Here is an 8,664-nt window from a genome sequence, read left to right on the forward strand (position 1 = left end):
AATTCCCACCCCACGCCCCATTTTTTTAAAAAAAATCTTTCATAATAAATTTTTTAAAAAAATCTTTCATAATAATTTTTTTAAAAAAAATTACTTTAACCCTCTCCCCCGCCCCCCAAACCCACAAAAAAAAAAAGAACCCACCCACTCCTTCCCAAAAAGAATTTAGATATTATTTTTATTTTAAAAAAAATTATAACCCTCTACTCTCAATTTTTATTTTTTTACATTTTTCTCATTTTGTGTTAGATATATATTTTTAGGAAAATTCTTTTTTTCGTAGTTGCTATAAACAATAAATTTTCGAGCCGTAAACAATAAATAATCAAGAACGGAGAATTAGTATAACAAAATATAATATTTTATTTCAAAATTTATACTAAGTGTTACAATCTCTTTGAATCATTTGATTCTTTTTTTTCAAATATATATTCAAGGGCCTTTAAGCTTGATCTTGAATTTGATGGACTTAAGCTCCAATATAATAAACTTGATCTTTATATGTACTTGAATCCAAGGGCTTGAAGCTTAATCTTGAATTTGATGGCCTTGATCTTGAATTTGGTGAATTTGACCTTGACTTGTGAATTTGATGGGTTTGATCTCGACTTGTACTTGAATTCAAGGGCTTTTGAGCTTATTCATCAATCTAGTGGTCTTGATCTTGAATTTAGTGAATTTGATCTTAACTTGTGAATTTGATGGGTTTGATCTCGACTTGCACTTGAATTCAAGAGCTTTTGAGCTTGATCTTGAATCTGGTGGTCTTGATCTTGAGTTGTATCTTGAATTTGAGTTCTTGAGTGCTTGAACTTATAGTTTGTAGAGAATTTGCAGTCTTTGATCCACGAGCTCTCTTGTGCTTCTTGTTTTTCAAAACTCCCATTTCTGAGAAAAATGAGGACCCCTATTTATAGTTGTAGGGAGTGGTATACCTGTGTGATTTGAATGGTCGGTTTGAACTGACCAATCAGATTTTTCTGATGAAGAGCTCAAATTTAATTGGTCATAACATGTCACTTATACATGTGACATAATTTTAGTTGCTTATTTAATTTGACTTGGATTGCCACATAACTTTTACACGTGGTGTTCATTTTTTTCTGCTAAAAATTATTACAGATGATTCTAGTGGCTCATTTAATTTGACATGGATTACCACATAACTTTAACACGTGGCATGATTCTAGTGGCTCTTTTAATTTGACTTGAATTGCCACATAACTTTAACACGTGGCATGATTCTAGTGGCTCTTTTAATTTGACTTGAATTGCCACATAACTTTGACACATGTCATGATTCTAGTGTTTCATTTAATTTAACTTGAATTACCACATAACTTTAACACGTGACATGATTCTAGTGGCTCTTTTAATTTGACTTGAATTGCCACATTATTTGAACTATTTTCTTGAATTTAATATAATCCATATTAATTTGGGGATTTAAATCCAATAAATTTTTAATGCTTACAAATGCCCCCAACTTTAAGACTTGTCGAAATGCACACTTTATTGTGATCGAAGACGGGGCTTGAAGTATACAAAAATGTCGAATTTGAATATCATGTCGATTTCTAGAAAACGTGGCTCATTCCATTCAATTATAATGCATATTTGTGATTGAAATGCTTGTCTTTGAGATTACTGTATCAATGGTATATATTTGATTATAAATCATTAACTTGCGGTATTTGTGCAGTTTTTAAATATGGACAGAAATTCGACTAAGGCAATCAGAGAGTGTTATGTGCCTTAATCAAATTCGTGAAGCCTATCCTTTATTGAATTTTTATATTAATAAAGGTTGGGAAGAGTTCTTGTAAATTTCTAAGTGTTTGTTCATTAAGTACGTTGCTTAAGTTTTGAAAACAGTTTTATACTTAACCAAATTCGTGTGTGTTGTGAGGTTGAAGTTTGTGAGTGTTGCGGACTTCCATGCAGGTGTGTACGAGAAAAATATTTAGATGTGTGTGAGAAAAATATATTGATACAGGGGTAAATATTTTTCTCGCACATACCTGCACGACAGTCTGCAACACTCACAAACTTCAGCTTTACAATACACATGAATTTGGCTAAGTACAAAACTGTTTTCAAAACTTAGGCAGCGTACTTAATGAACAAACATCTTGAACTTTATAGGAACTCTTCTCAACCTTTATTAATATCAAAATTCAACAAAGGATAGTCTTCATGAGTTTGACTAAGGCATAGAAAACTTTCTTATTGCCATAGTTGAATTTCTGTCCATATTTAAAAACTCCGCACAAGGCAGTTACAACATTTATAACCGACTCATGTGCCTGGCACATGCCGCCTATGACAAATCTTATCAGAACTTAACTAATTACAACAGTCATAATTCTAACAACTTATTTGAATTCGAAATACATTGTACATGTGCCTCACATATGCCCCACAATGCCTTAGCCGAATTTTCACATAGCCCACACTTAGAATAATTCTTGACTACTTTCCATACTTAGTTTTACTGATTTTTTACATCCTCGTGCCTTCACTTCAAATCATCCTTGTCTTGCCATTGTCAAGTCCCACAGCCTTGCCTTGTCAAGCCAACACACTTGCTCAGCCTTGCCTACAAGCAATATGCAACAACAACCATCTCTTTCTTTTGAGTCGAATATATCTACTCCGTATCATTCAATTTTCTGCTTTCAAAGGCCACATGATGACCTTCTTGCACCAACACGCCTCTAATAGCTTTGTCTGACGCATTAGTGTGTACTTCAAATGGCAATTCAAAGTCTGGCAGCTTTAGTATTGGCTCCGATACAATGGCTTCCTTCAAGTTCTGAAAAACATCCTCATATCTCACCGACCATACCTATTTGACATCCTTCTTCAGCATATTAGTCAAAGTTGCTACCTTTTTCGAATAGCCAATAATAAACTTCCGATAATACGTAGCCAATCCTAGGAACGACCTCAAATCCTTCCCGCTGTGCGGTGCTTGCCAATCAACAATAGCCTGTACTTTCTTAGAATCCATTCGAACCTGATTCTTACTAACTAGATGCCCAAGAAATTTTATCTCTCTTTGTGCAAACTCACACTTCTCCATTTTTACATATAGTGTGTATTGCCTTAAATGAGACAACACCATATTTAAGTGTTTCGCATGTTCATCCAACATTTGACTATATATGACTATAAAGCTCCTCCTGCCATACCCCAAGGTGGATTTGAACCACCATTCTCGCTCAGAGGCTAAAATTCTCTCTTTTCTTTTGGGAGTGCCTGAAGAGACCTGCTTAGTAGCTGGGGCATTGGTTAGCCCAAATGGCATTACAAGGAACTCATACAAACCATACCTAGTTACACACGTACTATTAGGTGCATCACCGCCAGCTATCCTAACCTGCCAATAGTCTTCCATAAGATCTAGCTTTGTGAACCAGCATTCCTTGCTAAGCCTATCCATCAAATCCTGCACCAACGGAATCAGATATTTATTCTTCACTGTTGCTTTGTTATACGCCCTATAATCGACACACATTCTTAGCTTCCTATCCTGCTTATTTTCAAATAAAATAGGTGCACCATAGGGAGCCTTTGAAGGTTGAATCATCCCGACATCTGGCAACTCTTTAACTTCTTGCGTAATTCAGCTAACTCCTTTGGGGCCATACGATAAGGAACTTGCGCAGTAGCGATTGACCTGGCAGCAACTCAAACTTATGATCAATATCCCTCATTGGCGGAAGCTTCTTTGGTAACTCAGGAGACATCACATTTGCATAATGTTTTAGTACTTCAGCTACACAATCAGGCACTTCAACTTTGACATCCAGCTTGATCTCTACCAAGGCAGCAAGGTAAGTCATTTCTCCCTTCCTCATCCCCTTGTCAAGAGATATAGCTAATATCATCGGGACCTTGTTCTTTGTAATATTTACAGTATCACCATATGGATGAATCCATTTTATGAAACGAGGATTGACCTCATCCATTATCATCACACCATCAAGATGAGGGAATGGCATGAATCTGTTCTTCTTGAGAAAATCAATCCCAAGTATGATCTCAAAGTCACCTAGCGGCATCACCATTAAGTTATGTTTTTCAATCCAATTTCTAGTCGTCATTGGCACTTCATAATCCATGCCCATAATGGCGTACGCCTTTGAACTTATTGTTTGGACATAGGAGGGGCTCTTTTTTAGTTTGAGTCCCAATTTTGCAGCGAACTTGACATCCACAAAAGTATGAGTAGCCCTAGTATCAGCCATGGCTATCACACTTTTCCCTCCACTTTCATTTCTATGTGAATCAGCATCGCATGAGGGTTTGAAGTTATGGACGATTCTCTAACCACATTGATCAGGCTAATCTGATTGAAGGACAAACCCAAAGGATTTGCCAAAGTAGCCATCACTCTTCTTCTCCCCCATTTTGATTCAAATCACCAGCAAGAAATGCGTTCACCCTTTTTCTATTTGGACAAGACTTGGCCAAATGAGGGCCACCACAAGTCCAACAACCCTTAGATTTTTTATCCTTGTTCCTATCTTTGTTGTTGTTGTTGTTTCCCTCTTTCATTGGTGCCTTGCCCTTGTCAGCATACTCCTTCCAATTTTCCTTCTTCCTATTCCTATTCTTCTCAAATGTTTTCTTTGTTTTCTAAGTAGAAGGATCATCGACAATAGGCCTTAGTGAATGAAAGTCCACAAGAGAATCTGGAGCAGCAATTGCACTTGGCAAATCTTTAACATTCTGCCCCCTTAACTCGTTTTATGCCCAACCTTGCATTCCAGAAATGAAATTGTGATAAAGTTGTGAAGTTTGTCCTCATTTGACATGTTTTGGATGTCCAGTATCAAAGAAGTAAATTTCTTGATATAATCTCAAATCGAACTATTCTGTCGCAGCCTTTTCAACAAGTCCCTTGCAATCCATGATGCATTGCTCGGGAGGGACTGGTCCCTCATTTCCTTCTTCAACTTTATCCAAGTATCAATTTTGGAACGATTAGCACTTCATCATCTGCTTTTTGAGTTCTCCACCAAAGTTTGGCATCATCAGACAAGTACATAGTAGTGATGTTTAACTTGTCATTTTCAGCAATCTGGGTAGTGGTAAAGTATACCTCCATGTCCTCTATGAAATTCTACAGTTCCTTGGCACTGCATGCACTGCCAAAGGTCTTAGGTTCAGGGATTCAAACCTTAGAGTGATCTACTCTCATTGTTCCACCAGATTCAGCAATGGCCAAACGCACCACATCCAACTTTGCATAAAGGTTTTCATTGTTCTTCGATAGTTCTTCTAATTGCAGTTTTGTTGATTCATAAGAATTCAAATTTTCCACAAGTTGGTCCTCTATATTATTCCAATACAAACCCAACTTTGAACAAAAAATCTTCAAACTCTCTTTGATATCAATGATCTCGGTAGGCAGATCCACCATCGCTGGATCATTTTGTGTTTATCAAGCATCCATCTAGTGTCATTAAGTCACCTTTCTTAGCTCGGATTTTACCGGCTTGGAATATTGGTACTCGAGGTAATTTCTTCTATGTTATATTCTTTTTTTTCTATTTTTTAGATTAATGGAATAAATATTTGTATTATATGGAGGCTATATAACAAAAAGTTTTTATCGTAACACAAGAATTTGGTCTTGAAGTGAGAAGATATAGATACACATTCCCACCGAAGCAAAGGTAATTTAAAGGTAATCTGAGTCAAAGGCATCATATAGTCCAAGCCAAAGATTTTACACCATCTAAGGCAAAGAATGTACATGATTTGAGCCGAATGCATCACGTCGTTCGAGCCAAAGACTTTAAACCGTCTAAGTCAAAGACTTTACATGATCGACAAAGACTTTACATTGTCCAAGTCAAAGACAATACATAGTCCAAGCCAAAGACTTTACACCGTCTAAGATAAAAACTTTATATAATTTGAGTTGAAGACATCATGTCGTCCGAGCAAAATATTTTACACCATCTAAGGCAAAGACTTTACATCATTTGTTAGAAAAGATCCTAGTTTAAAGATCATTTCAAGGATAAATCCGTGAAAAGGCCAGCTTAAGGTGCAAAAAGACAAATTTGTCCACCTTAAGCCATGGAAATTTTGAGATCCTTTTAAGGATAAACTCATGAAAAGGCCAGCTTAAGGTCAAAGGGATAAATTTTATCCACCTTAAGGCATGGAAATTTAGAGACTCTTTCGAGAATAAATCCAGGAAAAGACCAACTTAAGGTGCAAAGGGACAATTTTTCCACCTTAAGGTATGCAAATTTAGAGGTATTCTTACGATGCAAAGGAGTGTATACTCGTCCCCACCCTAAGAAAGGTAATTTGAAGGTAAAGGAATGGATACTCATTCTCGACATAAGAAAGGTAAATCTAAAAGTCAAGGCTTATAGACTTCAACTTGTAGACTTGGAGGATTTGAAGACTTCAACTTGTAAACGATTTGAAGACTTCAACTTTTAAACTTTGAAGATTTTCTTAAACTTTGCACACTTGGTGGTTTTGAAGACTTCAACTTACAAACTTGGTTGATTTGATACTTCAAGTTGTAAACTTGAAGCGTTTGAGGCTCTAACTTTCAAACTTGAAGAATTTGAAAACTATAGCTCATATACTTGGTTGATTTGAAGACTTCAAATTTTGTTAGAGAATCTCGTATTTCTTAGGAATTTCCCCCATCGAGTCACCACCATTTTTTTCAAGTCTTAAGTTTGAGTACTCAAAGCCTTAACTTTCATACAGTGAATCATGTGGAAAAATATGATTTTTGGCACTCATGCAACTGAACTTAGAATGTAATTCTAATCACCTACGTACCTCAGTAAAGAGGATCAAGTCACAACGTAGTTTTGGAGGAGTAATTTGTTTTTATCCTAACTTTTGCCTAGGCCACCTCATTCGAGATTTTCAACCTAGTGGATTGGGTGTCGTGCACAGTTTATACTCTTGCAGTCCAGGAGTAACAAGCAGTTTATGATTATGCCTTAAGGAGCATTTTAAATTGAATGTTTAGCTTGAATTTGACGAGCTTCACAACTGCAAAATTTTGTTCGTATTTGATGAGCATTTACAACATGAAAAGTTAACTCATAATTTGAGGAGCTTTGTGACTTGAAGATTTGGCTTAAATTTGAGGAGCTTTATGATTGTAAGATTTAACACGAACTTGAAGAGCTTTAGGACTTGAAAATTTGGCTCATAATTTATTGAGCTTTGTGGATTTTAAGATTTAGCTCGAATTTGTAGAGCAATGCGATTTGAAAAAATAGCTTGTAATTTGATGAGCCTTGTGACTTGGAGATTTAACTCGAACTTGAGGACCTTCATGATTGCAAGATTTAGCTCAAATTTGAAGAGCTTTTCAATTTGAAAATTTGGCTCATAGTTTGCTGAGCTTTGTGACTTGGAGGTTTATCTCAAATTTAAAGACATTTATGACATACAGTTTAGGTTCATGTGTCAAGGAGAATTTTACATGCAATTTAGGCTCATTCGATATGGAGCATTTTAACTTGCAGTTTAGGCTCATGCGATGAGGAACACTATAACATACATGGATTCTTCAATTTTATCTTTGGATGCAAACTTGCCCCCATAGTAGAGTTCTTTTGTGAATTCATCTTTGTGAGGCTCATAGATAGTTAACCATTGATCTCCGCTTATACTCATGCTTAATTCCATATCATGTGCACGGGTTGCCAACTCTTCAAATGTATTCGGTTTTAATCATTGCAAGATATAGCAAAGATCCCAATTCATGCCTTGAATGCACATTTTAATTTTAGAAGTTTCACTTGGGTGATCTTTGCAGTTGAGGCTAAGTTACCTCCATCGATTGATAAAGTCAATAAATGGCTCATCTTTATATTGGAGAGCTTTTGTAAGTTCAACCATACTAACGATGCGCCTCGTGCTATAAAAATAATTGAGAAATTCTTACTCTAGTTGCTCCCAACTATCTATATAATCAGGATCCAGATTCGTGTACCAACCAAAAGCATTTTTTGAGAGATCGAATGAATTTATTGAAGAGATAATCACCATAAGTTTTAGCATTATTGCACGTCTCAACTAAGTGTTCTATATGATGTTTAGGATTTCTTTTGCCATCAAATTGTTGGAACTTAGGAGGTTGATAGCCAGTATGCATCTCCAAGTTATCAATTCTTTGTGTATATGGCTTGATATACGTGAGATAAGTTTTGGATGATGACTCAGATTTATCGTCGATGCTCTGCATGATGAAGTCCTTCAGTTGGTCAACGTAAATTAGACTTTCAGTAGAGACTTGAATTTCATTGATCTTTATTTTCTTTCTGCCATGCTCTCCTTTGACTTGTGTTCTAAAAAGCTTCATATGTGCTTGACTTTATTCACTCTCAGTCATGTTATCCACCTTATTTGTTAGCTTGAAAATTTTAGGATCATGTTCGTGTATGCACTTTATCAAGCCTTCAATTGCTTTAGTCAAGCTTGCTAGTTGTTCTTTCATATTGGAAGCCATTTTAATGTTATAAAAGTTGAGATGAGAGGTAGATTGTCCTACTGACATGCCAAAATTTGTAAACAACAAATTTTTGAGTCGTGGAAAATAAATAATCAAGATCGGAGAATTGAAGTAATAAAATATAATATTTTATTTCAAAATGTATAGTA

Source organism: Solanum dulcamara, chromosome 3, assembly GCF_947179165.1.
Source record: "Solanum dulcamara chromosome 3, daSolDulc1.2, whole genome shotgun sequence".
NCBI classification, from domain to species: domain Eukaryota; kingdom Viridiplantae; phylum Streptophyta; class Magnoliopsida; order Solanales; family Solanaceae; genus Solanum; species Solanum dulcamara.